The 23,617-nt window shown below is 44.5% G+C and overlaps 1 protein-coding gene across 1 annotated transcript in view; it reads right to left on the bottom strand.

Moving 5' to 3' along the window:
* Positions 1 to 16,503, bottom strand: part of NTN3 (netrin 3) — a 93,180-nt gene extending 76,677 nt beyond the window's left edge. Inside the window, exon 1 of the mRNA XM_039360719.1 lies at positions 16,213 to 16,503. The gene's annotated coding sequence lies outside the window, so the exon portion shown is untranslated. The remainder of the gene's footprint in view (positions 1 to 16,212) is intronic.
* Positions 16,504 to 23,617: the final 7,114 nt, after the last annotated feature.

The raw sequence follows: 23,617 nt of genomic DNA, 5'->3' as shown, positions 1-23,617 counted from the left end.
CATGAGGATGCCCCGACAGGTATGAGTGTGAAAAATAGTCATAAATCACCTTTTTCAGTGCTGTTGTAATGGTCACTAAATGAACTATTGTAAGTCGAGGACTATCTGTGTGTGTGCATGCAGATAGCTAGCTAGCTAGGTAGCTAGATAGCGAGCTAGATAGCTAGCTAGGTAGGTAGGCAGACAGACAGACAGACAGATGGTGGGCGATAGATAGATAGATGATAGAGATAGATAGATAAGAAGGTAGGTAGGTAGGTAGGTAGGTAGGTAGGTAGATAGATAGATAGATAGATAGATAGATAGATAGATAGATAGATAGATAGATAGATAGGAAGGTAGATAGACAGATAGACAGACAGGTGGTGGGCAGATAGATAGATAGGAAGGTAGATAGGTAGATAGATAGATAGATAGATAGATAGATAGATAGATAGATAGATAGGTAGGTAGGAAGGTAGACAGACAGACAGACAGACAGACAGATGGTGGGCAGATAGATAGATAGATAGATAGATAGGAAGGTAGATAGGTAGATAGATAGATAGATAGATAGATAGATAGATAGATAGATAGATAGGAAGGTAGATAGGTAGGTAGGTAGGTAGGAAGTTAGGTAGGAAGGTAGGTAGACAGACAGACAAACAGATGGTGGGTAGGTAGGTAGGTAGGTAGATAGATAGATAGATAGATAGATAGATAGATAGATAGATAGATAGATAGATAGATAGATAGATAGATAGGAAGGTAGGTAGGTAGGTAGGTAGATAGGTAGGTAGGAAGGTAGGTAGACAGACAGACAGATAGACAGACAAATGGACGGACGGTGGGCGGGTGGATGGATGGACAGACAGACAGAGTTCTTGACTTACAACAGTTTTTATCTATGTGTGTATACAGTATATGTGTATGTATGCTGTACATGTGTGTATGTATGTATGTATGTGTGTGTATATATGTATATGTATGTGTGTGTGTGTTTTAAATATATATAACATCAATCATACATCATTCTCTCTCACACCCATCTACCCACCAAAACATGCATCTATACAAAAAGGCTTGATGTCCAGAAAAGAAGGCTGTATAATTAGTTAATTTCTCTGAAGAAACCATTTTTCACGCTAAAAAAAGAAAAGGAAAAAAAAGGAGAATTTAGCTCAAAGCTGCATGAGGGTTCAGCTTTGGAGGGTCAAAAGCGCCCTTCAAGCTAAATTGTGCCCTTTTATGGAGGGGGAGTGGTGCTGGTTTTCAGAGTATGTGTGTGTCAAAGCCAAGAAGCCGGCAGTACAAATTTAGTAGGTAATAAGAATAACAAGAGTTGGAAGGGACCTTGGAGGTCTTCTAGTCCAGCCCCCTGCTCAAGCAGGATACCCTATACCATTTCAGACAAACAGCTGTCCATCTCTTCTTAAAAACCTCCAGTGTTGGAGCACCCACAACTTCTGGAGGCAAGCTGTTCCATTGATTGGCCTTCCTTATTATTTTTCTTTTCTTATTATCTTCTTTCTATCACACAAACAAGCAAGACGATATATGTGGCTATGCGCAGCCCCATAATTTCAAGATAGGAACCCTGGATTTAGCTCCAGATTTGATTTGGATTCTCCAGACAGTACAAGGGTTCCTGGAGATAGACTCTGCTACCAGTGTAAGCATCTTTACTGGAGAATTCAGCATTGATTCTGTTTAAAAGCTGCTGATATAGAAATGGCTAGTTTATACTATTACATTAAAATAAAAAACTGAGGTTTGATGTTACTGTTTTATTCTACTGCAGCAGTCAGAAATTAATGCCTTTTCCCCCCTTTTCTCCCTTCTTTGCTACACTTCTCCTTTCCTCTTTCTCTCCCTTATTTTTCCTACGTTTTGCTTTTGCATTTTAAATGAAAAATTAATAAAAACTATACAATGGGGGGGGGGAAGAAAAGTGATTCCATTTAGAAGCAGATTTGAAATGTAGTGGTCTCAGCCCTTTCATTTTTACCTAAAACATGCAGCACGACCTCCCCCTCTGTGCAACCTTATCTTTGCAGGTTAATTTATTTAATTGCGGCTTTGTTGAACAACTTTAGGAATTTGTAAGCTCTGAAAGCTCATAACTCTCTCGTCTGCAGTTGGACAAGCTTGGAAAGCTTTATTCACTCACGAGGTTTGCCAGAATTTAAGGCCTCAGGGTGAAGTTGGGAGGCACAAGAGATTGCAGTTTTATTGAGGCGGACCCAGGTCAGGTCAGGAAAATGACTGGAAATTCTGTATACGAGGTTTGAGTTTTATGGAAGAAAAAGAAAGACATGATGTATGCTGTAGAAATATAAATACTAACTCGTACTAACCTGTATTTTCCTAATTTGGGGTTATTGGAGGGGTTTGTTTTTTTTTTTTTTGGTCATGGCTGTTTTGGAAGTTCTAAAAGAAATGAGATACAAGATTTCAGTGTTGCAAAAATAAAAAATGAAAATCACCCTGCATGTGTCTTTAGTGGTGGTAAACCCCACTGGCGAGATTTCAATTGTGGCGATGCAAGTCATTTAAAGCGGAAACGTCATACCGCGTTTAAGCGATTCAAAATCATTGGATTGGTTTGAATCTCTCCCAGATTTCAATCTTCACATATCGATTTATCTAGTTTCTGTCCGGATTTGTCCCATTATTAAGAACAACCCTAAAATAGTTTTTAACCATTATCATTTGAAAGCAGACACTTGTCTTTTAGATCTGATATAAATGACTTGCAACCATTCTTTTATTGACTGTTCAAAGTTACAACCGGACTGAAAAAAGTGAGTTATTACCGAACCTCACACTTAATACTGTCACAGCCTCCCCAGGGTCACGTGGTCGCAATTTGGGCACTTGGCAACTGTCATATGTTTACAATGGTTGCAGTGTCCCAGAATCACATGATTGTGACGTTCCCAGGTGACTTCTGACAAGCCAAGCCAATGGTGGAACCCAGATTCATTTAAAAACTGCAATGATTCACTTAACAATCAGGGCACAAAAGGTTTAAAAATTGGGTGTGATCCACTTAACAATTACCTTGCTTAACGATGGAAACTCTGGCTCCAATTACAGCTGTAAGTCAAAGACTTACCTGTAACACATCAACGTCAGACAAAGCATCCTCTCTGCCTACTCAGATTCCCCTAATCAACTTGTTTGGATCAAAGAAGACGCTTGGATGGGCCACAAAATGTTTCATACCAGCAAGACAATAAGTCCAGCGACTCCACTTCTAGACAATTCTCCCCAGATGTTTGAGAATCTTCATCAACATTGAACAGAACAGTTTTTCCACGCTAAACTTTAAATGAGGCCAATTTGAAATAAGGATACAAGGTATAGCAACAGTCATAGCCGTGCCCTTTGCACTATTTACACACTTAACCACACACAATATAGTGGCCACTACATACAGTGATCGACACCAAAACATTGCAACGAATAAGGGCATACATTCAATTTTGCAGCTACTAAGATTGTTGGCCGAGCAGGTACAAAGATAGTCAGGGAAATGATTGAAGCCTGGGAAACAGTGCTGATTTACCACCAACTTATCAGGTACTTAGGAGCCAAGGGCTTGGCAGCACAAGGAAACAACAGCCAATAGCCAGCCATCAACACACCGATCAATCAATAGGAAGCCACACCCAACTAGGCATCACATAAATAGGAAACATAGAGCAGCCCATAGCACACATTCTGGCAGAGAGAGGTTCCCAAAGCATGGGCTCCAGCTCAGAAGACTAAACCTCTGGTCCTGGTGTCCAACCCAGATTGGATCCTGCAGTACCAAAACATGAGCCAATTTACAGGGGGTCCATTGTAAGACAAGTCCTTTCCCCTTTCTTTCTTTTCTGAAATCCTATTTTGATCTGGCTGCTTTCCTCTTGAGCCCAACGTCAGCTATGAAACATCTCGGCCTTTGTTCAATAAACAGGATGCGCCAAGAACAGAATTTAGCTCTGAATGCAGATAAATCAGTCCATGTGTCCCTGGGGTAAACTTGCATAAAACTGACCAATAACTAAAGACAAAGTGGTAGAATCAAATGGGCAAGGAGAAATTGGCTCAGATCGGTCAAACATCCGCAGTGGGATGCTTGGCTGGCACAAAGACTTCCTGGATTGGAGCCCTTCGGAGAAATCAGTCTTGGGCAACTGCAAAACATACCTCAGTCCAAACATCGGAGAGCTGTCGCCAGTCTGAATAGACAGTGTTATACCAAATGTGGATGGCATTTGCACGCGATGGCACCAAAATGAGACGCAAACTAATAGCAGACATATAAGCTCTGTTCCCGCAGCTGAGAACAATAGGAAGTTGAGTATGTTGTAGGAACATCAAAAAGGGATTAGCTGACCTAGTTAACTAGCTTTAAGTGGGTAAAATTTATCCCCAGGCAGGCCCAGGCTTGCAGAGAATTCAACAAGTTTCATTCGAATCACTGGAAGTCCAGATCCTGGTCAGTTGTCCATTTGAGCTGTCCTGGTCCTCCAAGAAAAGAGTTGGAGAGATAGAGTGGCCAAAAGGACAAGAATCTCCATTGGACTGTGGTCATGGTATTGCATTTTGGGAACTCGGCAACTAGACCATACTTATGGCTGTTTGCAGGGTCTCACAATGACAAGACTGTGATTTTTGACTTTTGTTCTGGAAACCTGCATTTGCTTCCAGTTTCCAGCAACAAAGGCCTTGCTGTCAGGCATGAAAGCATAGGTCCACATGTGAAGGTCCAATTAAACCAATCTATTGCTACATAGCCATTGCACAGGAATCTTCTCAGCTAACAACTGGCACCTGCTATGAGTTAGATAAAGCTTTATGGAATTCAAGGGGAGTTGGGATTTAGTCTGCTTGTAGCTATGTAGGGATTCTAGGCTGATCCCCCTTTTAACTCTGCCCCAGGATTCTGCCACTCCTTTGCCTACAATTGCAGATAATAGGTTTGCTTTATGATTGCATCCTTTGCTTAAGGACTTCCATAAAATAGGTCATAAAAATTTGGCACAGTCATGGGATGGCTCTCTTAATTACTGGCTTGACTTCTGGCCTTAATTATATCATAAATCAAGGATTATCTGTATTCTAAAGCTCAAAGCTCTGCACCAAGAACTATTGTTTCTTGAAATAGGTGTGTTTAATTAGCATGATCTGTGTCGCTCAAGTGACAAAGCTGGATCTATTGGTACAGCACCTACCAGTATCCTATGCACAGTGGATTTGACTTACCTGCTTATGCACAATTCATGCTGTTCCTTGAACTGTGGTAACAACCTTGATCTTTGTGCACTTCCTAAGGGTGTAATCAATCTGCTGCAGTATCACTCAGAACTCTGCCTGTGGGTTGCAGACCCTGAGTGGAATTAACTTCAGACCCTTCCTCTCCTGGAGAAGCAGTTCGATGCGGTGGTTAAAGCATCATGCTTAAAAACCGGGAGATAGTGAGTAATAAGACTGAGACAAAAACCTAGCTAGATGACCTTGGGCCAGTCACTTTCTCTCAGCCCCCCAAAAGTAGCCAATGGCAAACCACTTCTGAAAATCTTGCCAAGGGAACTGCCAAGACTTGTTGTGGCAGTTGCTCGGAATCAACCCCAACTTGAAGGCACACAAACACACACCCTTATTGTCCTACAGAGTAAGAGGAAAATTAACATTTCACAGAGTGACGGGTTGAGAAGACAGCTCTTTTAATTTCCAAACGCAATGGGAGGACATGAGAAGGAACTCCAAGCTGTGTCTCCTGAAGTGAATCCAGCGATGGATCCCATTTCCTCTCCCGTTTCTGGAGAAGCTGTTGGCGGAGTCACAACGCATGTTCTTTGGCTCCCTGTTTCTGCAACAGGATGGCTCAGGCATGCATAAACATCAACACCCTCCTCATCCCACGCGAACTGCAATAGCTGTCACGAATCCGAGGGCTCATCTGACTCAGGCTTGGCTCACTGAAAATTTCCTAGGCCAAAAACCACCTCCATATATGGCACCTGGAGATAGGATTTATCTGTGCTCCGCGATGGTTCATCCTCCTTCGGTGCTTGCGTTGATTGCCCTGGTGCCTTGCGTCATCATGTTGCACACTGTATAAGCCAGTGGTTCTCAACCTTTCTAATGCCGCGACCCCATAATACAGTTCCCCATGTTGTGGTGACCTCCAACCACTTATAAATCACCAGGTGCCAGGGGCATGGCCAAAGAAAAGGGGGAAAAATGGCGGACAGCCTTGTTTGGCGACCCCCGTGAAATGGTCGTTCGACCCCAAATGGGGTCCCGACCCACAGGTTGAGAACCACTGGTATAAGCCTAGGCTGGTCGAAGGGCACGGACGCAGAATGGGTTTACTCAAGCTTAGCAAAGGGAATTAGGACTCAGCTAGCCCTTACTCACTGTCCAAGGACTTTGCCTATTTAGCCTGTGCTGGCTGGAGAATTCTGGAAATGAGGGGTCCTTGGTGCTTTCTAAGCTTGGTGGCTTTCTTGCAGGCCTTTCCCTACCAAACGAGGTGGCATTATCAGTGCTAGAAGGGAGTAGGGTTTGCAAAGAGGAGGAAGGAGAGAAAGAGGAGGAGGAGGAGGAGGAAAACTGTGGGGTCCTTGGTGCTTTCTGAGCTTGGTGGCTTTCTTGCAGATGTTTCATTACCAAACTAGGTAACATCATCAGTGCTAGAAGAGAGTGGGGTTGGCTTTCTGTTTATAAATTACACTACCACCAACACTGGTAGGGAAAGCCACTGTATGCAAACAGAAAGCAAGCCCTACTCCCTTCTAGCAGTGATGTTACCTAGTTTGGTAACAAAAGGTCTGCAATAAACCCACCACGCTTAGAGAGCACCACAGCTCAACCCTCAACTACAGGTATTCCCTTCTAATTATGGGCATTAAAGTCCCTGCCTCTTAAAGTTGAGGAACACTGGTCTAATCCCTGCTTTAAAAGTTCTATTTATGGCCCATTCTAATAAATCAACCCATCACAGAACCCAAACATTTTATCCCAATTATTGTTCTCTGTCAGTGGGGTGGGGGTGGGGGTGTTGTACAACAACTACGGTAGAGTTCGGATTCCCAGAAGACAGCCAGTTTGATCAGCAGCTGGAAGATGCTAAGTTCTGGTCCTGTCTAAAGCATGAACACCAATGAGTGTGTGTGCGAGTCATTTTATTGTAACCCAAGAGCCAATTTGATCTAAAACAGGGGTCCCCAACATTGGCACTTTTAAGACCTGGGGACTTCAAGTCAGGCAGCCATGCTGACTGGAGAATTCCAGGAGTTGAAGTCCACATTCTTAAACTTGCCACGGTCGGTCACCCCTGCTCTAGAGATTAAGGTGCTAGACCAGAAGCAGAGACATCTAAGTTCTAGTCCTGCCTTGGGCATGAAGCCTGGTGGATGGCTTTGCCCCAGTTCTTCTGACTCAATCCTAGAACAGTCAAAGCACTTCTGAAAAACCTTACAAGAATTTTGCAAGGACTTATTATTATTGTTATGGTTGGTCACACAGTCACCCAGATGTTTAGACTGCATTGGATGTAGAAATGAAGAGACCAAAGAAGAAGTCAAGAAGACTGTTAGTTCTACCTCAGGCATCAAAAGCCAGCTGAATAACTTTGGGTCAGCCTTAAGAAGAACAAGGCAAGGGCCAACTACTTCTGAAATAAAAATACAATCCAAATTGCATGGAACCATCTGAAGTCAGAATTGGCTTGCTGGACCATGACAACCACAATAACCCAACAAAGATTTTTCTCCAAAACAGGCTCCTTTTGGAGGATGTCATTCTTCTGATCCTGAGGTCCTCAACCCATTGTCATGCTTTGAAAGATAAGACGTCCAGGCACAACGCCCAGGAGAGGTGGGTCTGCAAAGAAACCCAGGGAGCAAAAGCAGAGAAGATCAGAACAGAATTTAAGATGTGGAAGGGATCTTGGAGGTCTTCTAATCCAACCCCCTGCTCACGCAAGAGACCCTATACCATTTCAGACAAATGGCTGTCTAGTCTCTTCTTGAAAACTCCAGTGATGGAGCATCCACAACTTCTGAAGGCAAAGCTGTTCCACTGGTTAATTGTTCTTCCTGTTAAGAAATTTCCCCTTAGTTCTAGATTGCTTCTCTCCTTGATTAGTTTCCATCAGTTGCTTCTCGTCCTGCCTTCAGGCATTTTGGAGAATAGCTTGACTCCCTCTTCTTTGGGGCAACCCCTTAGATATTGGAACACTGCTATCGTATCACTCTTAGTCCTTCTGTTCATTAAACAGATCAAGGAGCAAACATCCCTGCCCCTTCATTCTCTACAATCCTGCAGACAAGGTCCTCTTGGATCTGAGATGTATCTTTCCAAGCTTCAGTGCCAGAATTAAGCTAGTGTGCAGGACGAGCAAACTTGGGGATGAAGCACAAGGAAAGAAAGCTGTTTTCTGCGATGCACCAGCCATAAGCCTTTTGCTACGCTTAATAGCATCCAGCTCGCTGCTTTGCAAGACTTTAATCCCAGTCCTAGTCATCCTAAACCCCTTCACACATTCCTGTTGCATTGTTTGGCTGCCTCACATGTTCTTGAAAAGGGCCCTGGACTATGCAAAGAGCTTTATTATCCCTGCTCCGAATCCCACATGGGACGGCTGTGTGTGTGGGTTCGTGTTGAGCACAGCTTCTGTTGTTCCTGTTTTGCTCGATCTCAGCTTGGAAGGGTGCCATCTGCTTTCTCCAAAGAGGCTGTCACGCAGGTCGGGAATTGAGGAAGCAGTTTGATGGAAAACACCGGAGCTCTAACTCTTTTAAAACACCGGGATGTGTCTTTATTTTATCTTATTTTATTTTTAACTGGTGGATCCCAGTCGTAGGCTGATCCCAGCAGATTTCGCCTCTGCCTGAAATGCAACGTTTTTTTTCGTTTTGGCCCGAACACCCACCAAGAATGCAACAGGGAGCCAGAGAGCTCACAAAGCAAGCTTAGACGTTCGCAAACTTGAAAGAGATTTAGCTGGGATTGCAAAGCTGGCAAATTCATTGCCCCATGCCAAGTTCAACCTGTGCACCGATCCCAATTGTCTGACTTAACAACTGGGCAAGGCAGGGGGGGGGGGAAGAGACCCAGAAGAGATGGAATGCAGTGTAGGTTTTGCTCACATGGATGTGCTAATATTCATACTTCATCCACTGTCAGCAGCTTTTTAAAGATAGGCCTTACAGCAGGGGTCTTCGAACTTGGCCCTTTTATGACTTGTGGACTTCAACTCCCAGAATTCCTCAGCTTGTCCTAAGCTGTAACATGGTTTCCTCAATTCTGGGTTACATCTTATGGTAACATTTACGCGATTTGTAAATCATGTTAAGCATAGTTGATGAATTCCGCCAATATCTGTGCGCAAGAGAGAGAGACAGAACTGTAGTGACCTTTAAATACAAGTGTCATCTCTGCAAATATATTTGTTACGTTTCCTAAAAACGGATTACCAGGGCTAGCAGATTGCAAAGAGAAATACAAGGGTCTAGGGCAGGGGTCTTCAAACGTGGAATTCATCAACTATGCTTAACATGATTTACAAATCGCGTAAATGTTACCATAAGATGTAACCCAGAATTGAGGAAACCATGTTACAGCTTAGGACAAGCTGAGGAATTCTGGGAGTTGAACTCCACAAGTCACAAAAGGGCCATGTTCGAAGACCCCTGCCTTACAACCTTTTCTTTAGCGACCGTTTGAAGTTACAATAGCACATCCAAAAAAGTGGTTTATGACTGGTCTTCACACTTTATTTATGTGTAACCCTAACTCAAGCAGGCAACCGTATCCAATACGCCTTCCTCCTCTTATTTTCCTCACAACAATAACCCAGTGAAGTGAGTTGGGATGAGAGAGAAGGCCTGGCCCAAAGTTACTCAGCTGGCTTTCATGGCTAAGGCAGGACTAGAATTCCCAGTCTCCTGGTGATTGGCTCAAAATCACCCACCTACCTTTCATGCCTAAGGCAGGACTAGAATTCACCCTCTCCTGACGATTGGCTCAAAGTCATCCAGCCAGTTCATGTCTAAGACAGGACTAGAACTCCCAGTCTCCTGGTGATTGGCTCCAAATCATCTACCCACCTTTCATGCCTAAGGCAGGACTAGAACTCACAGTCTTTCTAGCCTGGTTCTCTAACCACTAGATCAAACTTATGACCATTGCGTCATCCGTATGGCCACAATTGTTCACAATTTGGTTGCTTAGCAACCAGCATGTATTCCCAATGATTGCAGGTGTTGTGTGTGTGTGTGAGAGAGAGAGAGGGGGGGGGGATCACCATCTCTGATCTTGCCACCTGAGTTCCATCAAGCAAATAATGGAAGCTGGATTCGCCTTACAACCAGAGCAAAATAAAAACCGTAAAGTCGTAAAAATCAGGTGAAACTCGCTTAGTAACAGAAATCCTGGCCCCAGTTGTAGCTGTAAGTGGAGGAACATCTGCACTCTCTTATAAACTTAAAGAAAGCAAATAGGCAGGATCGGGTTACTTGCTCAAGATTTTGATGAGGTCCTTTTTTTAAAATGTTAGAATTATTGGGACACCTAAAAGAAACAGTCCCATTTTTAAAACAAAAAAAAATTGGAGAGAACAAGCTGGCTTATTATCAAGAAGTCTGCCTTTTATATCAAACACTATCCCAAAAGAGGATGGAATAAATTGCAGGATGATGACAGTCTGTGGATGGAACAGACGTCAATTTGTCTCTTTCCTTCTTATCAAGGACTTCGTCTTTTCTGCTTCTTAGTCAGCATTGTTTTTCTGTTTTCGGATACGGCTAGTGACTCATCCCTAAAATGCAGGCTTGTTCTGGGTACTAGAATGAGCAGGGGATGCAAGGAAAAATATCCAGATTTATGACTGGGGCACTTCTTAAAAAGAAATTCCCAGACAGTAGAAAGAGATTCTCTTTTAAGCCAACCTTTCCAGTGATCAGGACTCTTAGTGTCTGCACAAATGTTGGTTAAAAAAAAGAAATCGTCCAAAAACCGTTTTAAGCCAGCAGGAGCAGTTTGCAATCTCTTGCACATATTTCCTTGTTGCTGAGTTGCCGGTAATTGGGAGGGTGGAAGGAGTTGAGCTGAACCCTCTCTATCCTAAACCTTTAGAAGGTTTAATTAATTGCTCCTAAAGATAAATTTTCCCAATTTCCACTGGTTAATTCCCAAGTTAAAAAAAAAACAACCCTGCTCAGAACAAGCTCAGCTTCTGGTGTTCAATGACAGGCCTGTGACATTTCCTGGCATGGATACAGAAGGGGTTGCCATTACGAAAAACACTGTTCCACCTGCCCTCTCCAATAACTCCTTTAGTTTATAGCCCTGGATTTCCTTGTGGCCTCCTATCCAGATCTGACTTTGCTTAGCTTTTTAAGACGGGTGCAGGACGGTCATTTGCACTAAGGGAAGGACAGCGGAATCTTGAATATAGGGTAGAGGATTCCACTTTGCTTCAATCAAAGCTCCATCTAGGGAAAGACACCTTCAAGTTCTACATCCCCCCCCTCCCCACTTTCCTCTTACTGCATCTCTGAACGATGACTCAAAATACAGTAACAGGAGACTCAATTTTTTTAAAAGGATTACCGTCACAAGCTTAGCAGATATTTGCATTGAGAAGCTTGGCATAACTGAAAAGCAGATCCTAAAACTGAATCAGCAGGCAAGCAAAGAGGCATCTCTAATTTTTCAGCAGACCCAGCTCATCCAGCTCATATGAATCTGGTTACAGGTAGTTCAGAAAGTGAGCCAAGCTGCATGTTGGAAGAAAAGGTGCTTTTGGAAGAAAAGTAGGCCCATTTTTCTGCTCAGTTTCAAATGCTTATCAACAATTTCAGTTTCAAGAGAAGTACTGGACTGCAAGCAACTGCTGCAAGGAATGATTGATCAGTCTAGATAACTACTGTCAACAGCATGGATTCAACTAGTGTTTAGCCAGGAGGAGAAGGAGAAGAAGGAGAAAAGAAATAGAAGAAGAAGAAGGAGGAGGAGGAGGAGGAGGAGGAGGAGGAGGAGGAGGAGGAGGAGGAGGAGAAGAAGAAGAAGAAGAAGAAGAAGAAGAAGAAGAAGAAGAAGAAGAAGAAGAAGAAGAAGAAAAAGAAGAAGAAGAAGAAGAAGAAAAAGGAGGAGGAGGAGGAGGAGGAGGAGGAGGAGGAGGAGGAGGAGATTATCATCATCATCTTTGGTACTGACAAATTCACCATCAGTCAATTGCAAAAGGCAGCTTTACTAGGAGTAGCTTACATTCTGCAACAATACCTCAAACACCATCAAACAGCAACATCTGCCTATCCCAGGTCCTTAGGAAGGTCTCGATAGGTGGGTAAAAATGGTCAGATCCAGTCCAAACATCTGTCTCACTGTGCAACCAGCCATAATCTATACAATTGTGTGAGGATGAGGAATGGAAATTCACAAAGCAAGTTTATTGGGTTCATGGACTGAACCCAATTTCCTGAAGATCTACAGCTCTCCAGTTGCTGGGGAGTCTGGTCAAAAAAGTCAAGATGATGGCTGAGAAAGAAGCTCCACCTTTTTACTTACCTTCTCAAGCCATCCTGGGAGATGTTGACATACTGTTTATTTATTTAGGAAAATTTATATAGCCGCCTACTCATTCGTGGAGACTCTTGGCCCTAGTTTGCCAAGAAACTATAATTATTCCTCATGTTCTCCCCCCTTTTACCATTTCGAAATAGGTGGAGAATTTGTAAAACATTATTTTTTGCTCAGCCCTGGGGGGGGGGGGAAATAACCGGTCCCACAACTTTGGAGGGAAATAGCCTCTCCTCCAGAATCCAAGGATTAGCCAATTTGTGTCGAGAGAGTCAAGGACAGGTCAAAAGAAGTCTGTTCCAAAAGAAGTGGACTGTTTTAGGATCAAATAAATAAGGTCAACTTATTCTGGAAAATAAGGTCAACTTTTTTTTTTGCAAAACCCCAGAAGGCAAGACAAGAAACAACGGATGGAAACTAATCAAGGAGAGAAGCAACCTGGAAGGAAGGAGAAATTTCCTGACAGGGAGGACAATCAACCTGTGGAACGGCTTGCCTCCAGAGGTTGTGGGTGCTTCATCTCTGGCGGTGTTTCAGAAAAGACTGGGCAGCCACCTGTCTGAAATGGTATAGGGTCTCCTGCTTGAGCAGGGGGTTGGACTAGAAGACCTCCAAGGTCCCTTCCAACGCTATTGTTCTATGCTCTGTTTCATTCCTATCTGGGATCTTGCAAAGATCGGTAAGAACTCTGAGCGGACTGCAGACTTGTTTTTTTCTTTTGCGAGATGAAAGGTTGGAAGACCGAAGGCAGATTCCTGCCAGTCAGAAAGCTCCAGAGCATCAGGACTGGAAGCCGTTGAAAAAGAGCATCACTTTGAAGTGGAATGACCTCATCCATGGGACCGTAATGCTCACCACTGCACATGCATTCACCCCTCCAGGCACATTGGCAGAGAACCCATGTCTACCTGCCCACTTTAACAGATAATCTGGATACAAAAGACAGACACCGGTTAGCAGCAAATCCCTGGTTTTGTCAGCAAAACACGAGGAAGTCACTCCTTTCCCCTGTGGAAATGAACTGGTCTAGGAAAACGAACACCTTCTGGTTTAACATTTCAGTTCAGCCTGGATTTAATGCATTTTCCTTCAAGACTGACCGTTTCTTGAAAACAACGTTTCTTAACACATTCTGGAAAAGTGAGACAGGGGCATCCCTCGGGAGGTTTAAAGAAAAAACAACTAGACGCACTTAAAACAACAACAACAACAACAACAACTCTGTGCCTCTGAATTCCAGGAAAAGAGCTGGAAAAATGAAATGGCCAAAGAGTTGAGCAATAGAGAGGAGCGAAAGAGGTCTCCTCAACCAGTAGCTGCCGATCAAAACAGGAACCATGTTCCAAACGTTAAGACTTGAGTTCTACAACTGGAGACAGTGGTTCCTCAGCCTAGTAGGCTGCAGAAGTGTTGAGAAAAAAACCTGTGAGGCAGCCTGGCCACTATTAAAGCCTAGGAGTTGAGTTCCAAAACTCAACATTTTGGAAGTCTAGCAATTTGGAGAACCATCTTTGGTGTTTGACCCAGATGATCCAGATGCTCTATGCCCAAGTCTTTCTCCAACAAGATGAAAGAGGGATGAGCTCTGCCTGAGGAACTCTTGCCAAGCCCAAGAAGAAGAATCTTCTAGCGTTGACCTCTTTGTCCTACTGAGGAAGTAGAGATGGGGGCATCCCCTGGGCCCAGCTCACCAGGGAGACGTTTGCGTTTGATCACTTGGGACTGAGGCCTTCCTTCCAGATGTGCAAAACCAGAGACATCCCTTTCAAAAGCATCTGGGATCTCAGATAGAAATGCCACACATGTGGCCAGCGACGCAGCGTGCGACAGGGCAAGCTCACATGTGCACACCATCTGCAAAATCTCTGCTTGAGATGCTTATAAACCCCCACCCCACCCCGTCCCACACAACTCTTAAACATTTCTCGCTGAGAGCCGGGACGTGATTCTCTATTGAGTCATAAACTTATCGTTCCCTCTTTTTATAACCCATTATAATCTTCGGCATTTCGTTTCAGAACCAGACCGAGTGGAGTGGTTGCCACAGTTTGGCACAGCGTAGCCCAACACACACCGTCCTGCTTTTCCAGCCGGGCATAAAATAAAGCTCTTTCCAAGCCATCAATCAATCATGTTGGAAGACAAAGTGCTTAAATTGCCAATTTGCTTTACAATACAGTTGCCCCCCTCCACAAGAACCCTCTGAGGGGGCCCTAAAAACCAGCACAGGCTGCATCCTATAGGAAGTTTTTTTTTTTTTTTTTTAAGTTCCAACCTTTCATTTAACCTCCGAGAGACGAAGCAGTGAACGGATTAAAGGGGGAAAGAAAGGAAGAGAAAGAAATAAGAGAGTTTTAATAAAAGGATGGAAAGAGAATGGCCCTCCATTAAATGTTCTTTCCCTTTAGCTGACGAGGAGGGTGCATATAAAAGTCACTTGACCCATGTAATAACTAGAAGTATTTCAGGTCCTTGAGAAGGAGTGGGATAACTGGATCAAAATGTCAAATCTAGTCTAAACCTCTGGCTGTGGGATCAGCCCTCCTCACCCTCACCATCCTCCATTTTCCTACAAACAGAAATAATAATTAGTAATAACAATGCGGGGATTTTCCATTCGTCTACAAAGAGGAAGAATAAGTGGTTTTCCCATCTTTATAAACAGAAACCAAAACGTTCTTCCACTCTAGAGATAGCAATAAGGTCTTCCACTTGTCCACAAGCAAGAATAATAATACAAATAAGGGGACCTTCCACCTCATAAACAAGAATAATGCTAATATTCTCTTCCACTTATCTACAGACAAGGAGCAACAGTAACAATAGCCAGATTTTTCCTTTTTATAAGAAGCAATCAGAACAAAAAGGAGGGGTTTTTTTCTCCCCCACTTGCCTACAAACCAGGCTTAACACTGTGTCGAATGAAGTTTGGGAAGTGCTGGAGGAAGGTGGGGGTCGGGGGGGGGGGCAGAGCGAAGGACCTGCTCTGAGTTTCCCCAGGAAAAGAGAAAGACAGACAGAGAGGAAAGAAGAGAGAGAGAGAGAGAGAGAGAGGGAAGAGGAAGAGAGGGAGAGGGAGGGAGGGAGAGGAAAGAGGAAGAGAGAGAAAGAGAGAAAGAGAGAAGAAAAAGGAGAGAGAGAAAGAAAGAAAGAAGAAAGAGGAAGAGAGGGAGAGGGAGGGAGAGAGAGAGAGAGAGAAAGAGGAAAGAGGAAGAGAGGGAGGGAGGGAGCGAGAGGGAGGGAGAGAGAAAAAGAGAGAGAAGAGAAAGGGGAGAGAGAAAGAAAGAAAGAAAGAGGAAAGAGGAAGAGAGGGAGGGAGGGAGAGGAAAGAGGAAGAGAGAGAAAGAAAGAAGAGAAAGGAGAGAGAGAAAAAAAGAAAGAAGAAAGAGGAAGAGAGGGAGAGAGAGAGAGAGAAAGAGGAAAGAGGAAGAGAGGGAGGGAGGGAGAGGGAGGGAGAGAGAAAAAGAAAGAGAAGAGAAAGGAAAGAGAGAAAGAAAGAAAGAAAGAAAGAAAGAAAGAAAGAGGAAAGAGGAAGAGAGGGAGAGAGAGAGAGAGAGAGAGAGGAAAGAGGAAAGAGGGAGAGAGAGAGAGAGAGAGAGAGAGAGAGAGAGAGAGAGAGAGAGAGAGAGAGAGAGAGAGGATCCCACTTACTGAGAAGAAGGGCGCAGGTAGCAAGTAGATCGCCTGCAGAGAAACGTCAGATTCTGCCCGAGCCGAAGCGAATTCAGAGTTTTTAGCACTCCGTTGTAGCCCGCAACTGCTCGTAGGTACGCGAGGCTTGCAAAACCGGGCTGGAAGGAGGAGAAAAGAGGGGGAACTCTCCTCTGCGGGCGTGAGCGAAGAAAGACACGCCGAAACATCTGCAGCTGCTGTGCCTGCGAAATGGGACGCCCCCGTCGCTTTGCTCCCTGGCACGGTTGGCCGAGGTTCCCCAATCTCTGCCCCCCCCCCCAAATGGCTCAGCGTGAAGAACTGGGAGGAACCGAGCAGAGGAAAAGGAGGAGGAAGGGGGGGGGGAGAAACCGGAGAGAGAGAGAGAGAGAGAGAGAGAGAGAGAGAGAGAGATGCAACAGAGGAGAAACTGAGCCCCGGCGGGCTTGCTTTTAAGAAAAGGGAGTTTGGGGGCTTGGACTTGGGGGGGGGGGAAGGAGGGAAAGTTCAATAGACCCAAGGGTTAAAAAGACGGCAGAGTGAGGTGATGGGGGGGGGGGAATAGAGAACGTCAATTCCCCGCGGAAAATGAGAAGCAGATTTCAAGAGACGTTTAATCCCCCCCCCCGGGGCAGGGCTGTGGGTCTTTGCGCGTGGAGGGCAGCACAGCATTCAGCTCTCCGCTCCTTCGCTGGGCGATCTGCTTCTTTCCCCCCACCCCCCCTCTCTTTTTTTCCTGGCTTGGGGGGTTTTTCAAAGGGGAGGGGCCGTTAGCTTGTCTCCCACCTCCCCGCTGCCCCCCCCCAGCCCAACAAAGAGAAGCCCGGAAAGGACCAGGAAAGGATGGGGGGGGGGGAGGGAAGGAGAGGAAAGGAAGAAGCGAAGTTAGAAAGGCTGGATCCCAAAGCGAGCTGGTTTAATTGGGATTTGGGGGGGGGGGGCGAAAGAAAGAAGGTGGAAAGAGAACGAGCTCGCCTTTTTTCCAAAGGGAAAGTGGGTCTCGGGGTTGGTGGGGTGGGAGGAAAGGGCCTTCTCCCGCTTTGGGGATGGACCTCTGGAAAGGCGGAGAGGGGGAGGCAGGAAACTTTATTAGTTCTTTCTCGCTCTCACTCTCTCTCCTCCCCCCCCCCCCGGAACTTCACAGGCCATTGGGTTGCTGGAAGCTTTAGAAAATTGAAAAAGGAGGGGCTGGTTTTGGGGAGGGTCGTCTCCGGTTCAGCCAAGGTGGGTAGGAATGGGGGGGGATGGGGAACCTCTGGCAGCATCCCTCTCCCCTTAGTGGCAGAGTCGGTGGCCACAACTGTGGAACGGGCTGGTGGAGACGAGAGAGGTCCTCTTTCCTGGACTTGGTCTGAACTGACAGCCTTGACCCGCCCACCTTCTCCATAGCAATGGAGTCATATCCCTTTTTAAAAATAAAAAAAATAAAATTGGCCAACTGAGATCAAAGGAGGAAAAAAAAAACACGCCCCAGTAAGGACACTTGAAGACTCTGTTTTGGGGTGGCCAGCTCTCTCCAAGTGGAAAATCAGAACCTTGGTTTGCTAGAACGTAGAATCAGAGAGCTGGATGGGACCTTGGAGGTCTTCTAGTCCAACCACCTGCTGAAGCAGGAGAGACCCCCGTATACCGTTCCAGACATACTTGGTTTGCTAGAACGTAGAATCAGCGCTGGACGGGACTTTGGAGGTCTTCTAGTCCAACCGCCTGCTGAAGCAGGAGAGACCCCCGTATACTGTTCCAGACAAATAGCTGTCTGTCAAAAGCTCCACTGATGGAGCACCCACAACTTCTGAAGGCAAGCCATTTCACTGATCACCGACAGGAAAATCCTCCTTGCTTCCAGGTGGCTTCTCTCTTTAAAGAGTTTCCACTCATTGCTTCTTGTCTTCCCCTCCGGTGCCTTGGAGAAGAAATTGCTGGATTAGGAGCAGGTAAGATCCAGATTCTAATCCACCTTCAGTAAGGAAGCCCTAGTGGCCTTCAGCCAGTCTTTGCCAGCCCAGTCTATGGGATGATATGGGGGAAAACAGTGGAGGTGGGAGTGCCGTCTGTGCCCCTTTGAGCTCCTCAGTGAAAAATGTGGGCTATCAGAATCCCCTGGACACAAGTCCAGAGATGAAAACTAGGATCTCTCAAGGAGCTAAAGGAATGAATCAACGCACCTTTATTATCAAAGTATAACATGTATACAGTGAGATTGGCTGAGCCTGCCTCCGTGTCCCCACCACCACAACTCACAGTGACTACAAATCCACCAACCTATTACACCCTGTGAGCTAATTGCACAGCATGCTGGCCTCATGAGTCTCATGCATAAAATTATGTCCCGTTCAAGAGCCTCACAGCCCATGGGTAGAAGCCGTTCTTCAGCCTGTTGGTACGGCTGGCTATATTTCTCTATCTCCTACCTGATGGTAGGAGAGTAAAGAGGTACCAACCAGGTTGTGAGTCATCCCTGACAATGTTCCTCCGTCTACCAAGGCAACGGGCCCTGGCGATGTCATCCAGTGGTGTCAAGGAACAGCCCACGATGTTCTGTGCCGTGCTCACCACCCTATGTAATACCTGTCCGCGGCTGTCAAGCCAGCAAACCAAACCACAATACAGTGTGTGAAGACGCTTTCAATAGTAGACCGGTAGAAGAAGGTCATGAGTTGTCGTTCTACCCTGTTCTTCCACAAGCTAAAGAGGTGGCTGTGCCAGTGGGCTTGGGGCCTCAGTGGAGGAACAGAGCAACTGAGGTGGTTGAGTGAGTAATAACAGATCCCACCTCTGCCCCCCGCCCACCCCATGTGTCTTTGGTTTTAAAGTTTGGTTTTAACTTTTTAAGTTTCAACTTAGATCTAACTGCAAGCCACTCAGAGTTCCCCTATGGTAAGATGGGCAGGCAATACATTTTATAAGTAATATTTATAAATAAATACATTTTATAAATAAATAACAAAACTCCTATGCATAAGATGGGTATTCTGTCCAACGCTATGGCTATAGGTTTCTACAGGAGCAGACCAGAAAGGAAGGCAGTGATGTCACACGCAACGTGATGTCAATTATGATGCGTATGATGCAACTCATTGCAATTCCATGATGCTCTCCAGGTATGCATGATGTTTGTGACTTTGGCAGGAAAGATTAGAAGAGGGAGGAGCGGTAGCGAGGTGGATGTTCTCGGCTACAGTGGGGATGGGAACACCATCATGAGAGTTTGGAAAAAATCCAGAGAAGAGCAGCTAAGATGATCCAAGGCCTGGAGACTAAAACATACGAAGAACGGCTGCAGGACTTGGGTTTGGCTAGTCTAAAGAAAAGAAGAAATAGGGGAGACATGATAGCAGTGTTCCAGTATCTGAGGGGCTGCCACAAGGCAGAGGGGGTCACGTTATTCTCCAAAGCACCAGAGGGAAGGACAAGAAACAATGGATGGAAACTAATCAAGGAGAGAAGCAACCTGGAATTAAGTACAAACTTCCTAATAGTGAGAACAATTAACCAGTGGAACAGCCGGCTTCCAGAAATCGTGGGCACCCCATCATTGGAGATTTTTAAGAAAAGACTAGACAACCACCTGTCTGAGATGGTATAGGTTCTCCTGCTTGAACAGGGGGCTGGACTAGAAGACCTCCACGGTCCCTTCTAGCTCTATTCTATTCTACCATTGGAAGACCTGAAGGACCAAGTTGGGGACGAGATCCCGTGTGGAAAATCTATGTGCCAGTGTAATGTAGTTCCAATGGTTGCAGTATTCCAGTGTCGTATGACCGCCATTTGCAACCTTCCCTGGGGGCTTCCAACAGCTGGTCAATGAGAGAAGCCCGATCCGTTTCATGACCATGTGATTTCCTTAATGACTGCAACAGTCCAACCCACCACAGCCAAAAAAGGTGTCAAAATCAGGGGCAGCTCAGTTAAGAACTGCCTAGCTTTGCCGTGGCCATTCTGATGCCAATTGGGGCCATAAGGTGAGGACTATCTGTAGTAGTAGTGCTCCCCAGGGCATTATGGGAGATTTAAAAGGGCAACTCTTGCATAATTAATATATTAGAATTATATTAGAAAGATAAGAACAGGTAAAAGCAGGGGCGTACAAAGAAAATCTATACAAAATGTTCTATAGATGGCAATTAATACCGGTGAAGTTAGCAAAAATGTTTAAAAACATACCTAGCAACTGTTGGAAATGTAGACAAAAACCAGGCACTTAATACCATCTTGGGTGGACATGCCCCAAAGCTAAAAAATTCTGGTCAAGAATGAGAAAATGACAGAAAAAAACATACAGATTTTAAGGCAGAATTATTTTTGTTAGGCATAATTGTAGGAAATTATGAGAAAGAGTGCATATACCTAATTTTTCATGTATTAACTGCAGCGAGAATTGTATTTGCTCAACATTGGAAAAAATGAATATTTATCAATGGAGGAAGAGTTAATTAATTTTGTTTTTTAAATTGGGCAGAAATGGACAGATTGACATTGAAAATGAAAGAGAAAGAAGATTCAGTATACTTTAGAACAGTGTTTCCCAAACTTGACAATTTTAAGGCATGCTGGCTGTGGAATTCTGGGAGTTGAAGTCCACATGCCTTAAAATTGTCAAGTTTGGGAAACACTGCTTTAGAACACGGGATACTTTTTATTAATGGCTAGAAAAACAAGGTAGAGAGAAAGGAATTTAACCTGTATTAGTAAGTTAAATATTGGAACCAAGACAATATGTTGCTGATAACATATTAAGCACTTCTGATTATATATATATATATATATATATATATATATATATATATATATATATATATATATATATATATATAAGATAAGAATCAATCTCTGATTGCACACACAGTACTAGCAGGAGAGCCAAATTCAATCCAAGAAACAATAAAGTAGCCCAAGAAACCATAGTATAGTTCAAATATGGTGCAAGAGTCACACAATGCCAAAGCAGGTAGTCCGGGGGGGGGGGGAGGGTGTCTTCAAACTTGGCCCTTTTATGATTTGTGGACTTCAATTCCCAGAATTTGTGGACTTCAACTCCCAGGCACGCTGGCTGAGGAATTCTGGGAGTTGAAGTCCACAAGTCATAAAAGGGGCAGGTTTAAAGACTCCTGAGATAGTCCAATGGTCAATGGTCAAACGACAAGCAGGAACTAGATGCAAGAGCTAAGAACTCAAGCGGTTGTCTCCAACCAGCCTGTAAGCTGAGAGGCTGAGCTGGCTGCAATTTCTCAAGCCTTGCCTTAGCAAGGAGCCTCATTGAGGAACGTTGCTCTGCTCACCTCTGGGTGCACCTAGACCTGGTGCTTGGGGGACTGCACGTCATGCTCTGACTGCTCCAGCTGAACAGGAGATCCTTGTGGTGGATCAGACTCCATCGATTCCCGAGACTGACCGTCCTGAAGCACAGGGTCAGCCTGAATAGGTCAACTCACCACAGCCAACCCGTCTTGGGGCAACTCCCTGCGGGACAATTCAACAATTCAATTTAATTATTTAAAATGATTGTAATGATTCTATCCCACTACTTCCTCCATATTAGTGTTAACTCTTGTCCTGCGGTGAGTTGAGCTCCCTTGCCAGCTTCCAAGTTAAAGCCAGACTCTGAATCGTGGCTTACAACAGCAGGTTGTTTCACTGTACACTAAAGAAAGTTAATCTATGCATACTTTGGGCAAACAGATAGAGAACTCTATTGTTCCTCTATTGTTCCAACTCATCTTTTGAGGTTCCCTCTTCTCATCGCACCCACTGCTCTTAATTTCCCCATCAATGGATTCCAACATTAGCATGGAACGTAGTTTGCTAAATCCCAACTTTTTAGGTTTCCCTATTCCTTAGTTATGGGATCCGGCCACAATTCGGGGAGGGGGAGGAGAGGGTTATCCCAGATTCCTTATTTCAAAAGAAGAGCAAGGTTTTAATTACTTTGCTGCTGCTACGTTTGATTGAACACAGAAAATAAATAAGGATAGTCAAAACATTCAAGAATTGGACATGGGAGAGAGGAACAGAACAGAAACTCGGGGTCTTCTCAAACTATACATTTCAAAGTCCCCACCCCACCCCACAAGTTATATTCTATTGTTTTGGGAGGAAAGAGAACAACCAAACCAGCTTCCCTCCTCCAAAAGGACTTCTAATTCAGTACTCATCAGCTATGATTATGTAGCTGTAAGGCGACACAAAGTCCTTACCCAGATTTTATCCAATTGCCTCAAATCTCTGATGTAGACCTTGACATGGAAGAACGTCTCTTGCTACATGTCAAGTGGACATAGTAAGTAGTCCCCTAAATTTTGGAGATTCCAGAATAGTTCCTATTCCCTATTTCACCCATCTTGTTTGAGATCCTTAACAATGGATGCAGGAATTTTAGAATGGAAGACCCAGAACCAAGACATCGATTAACCGCAAGTTCCAGAGTCAGTAATTTAACCTCAGGGGATCTTGGGGGAAAACTACACACACACACACACACACACACACACACACCACTGGCCCCAAAAGTGCTTTTTCCAAAAGGCAACTGGAGTTGCTTGGTTTTTGGCATCCCCTGTAGCCCTGACAGAAGGATGTAGGATTTTCAAAATTTCTTTTTCAATCCAGTATCGGAAAGGGACCAGTGAAATTATGCAATAGTTCCCATGGGTTATTATATTAAAACTATGCACCCCGAGTTATTCCTGATAATTAGGGTGAAGCGTTGCATTGTCCCAATGATTTTTTTTTTTTGCATTGTCCCAATGATTTTCAATCTTCCTAAGGGAAGTCATTCCCAAGCCTTTCCTATTACCCTGGCTAGTTTGCTCACTCATTGATGTCACTCTGGAAGGAGAAAACAGCAAGAGATGAGACATAATCTTCATTGCTTTGTTTCCAAAAGTCGCCATTGATTTAAGCAGAAAAGATGACCACAGGCAAGTCCTGATTGTTATGATTTTCCATTTTTAGAACAACTTGTAACTCTGCCCCAAAAGTGCTTTTTTCAAAAGGCAACTGGCCTTTTTTTTTGTTTGTTTTTCCTAGAAGACGTTTCACTTCTCATCCAAGAAGCTTCTTCAGTTCTTCAGACAACCATGGGACAACCATGACCTGGATAACTGACAATCTCCGTAGACCAGGGATCTTCAAACTTGGCCCTTTTATGACTCGTGGACTTCAACTCCCAGAATTCCTCAGCCAGACACGCTGACTGAGGAATTCTGGGAGTTGGAAGTCCACGAGTCATAAAAGAGCCACGTTTGAAGACCCCTGCCCTAGACCCTTGTATTTCTCTTTGCAATCCGCTAGCCCTGGTAATCCGTTTTTAGGAAACGTAACAAATATATTTGCAGAGATGACACTTGTATTTAAAGATCACTACAGTTCTGTCTCTCTCTCTTGCGCACAGATATTGGCGGAATTC

This window comes from Crotalus tigris, unplaced genomic scaffold, assembly GCF_016545835.1.
Source record: "Crotalus tigris isolate CLP2741 ecotype Arizona unplaced genomic scaffold, ASM1654583v1 scf7180000019173.45859301935:6455823, whole genome shotgun sequence".
NCBI lineage: Eukaryota > Metazoa > Chordata > Lepidosauria > Squamata > Viperidae > Crotalus > Crotalus tigris.
The sequence above is the reverse complement of the archived record's forward strand: the minus strand, read 5'-3'. Positions and strand labels throughout refer to the sequence as shown.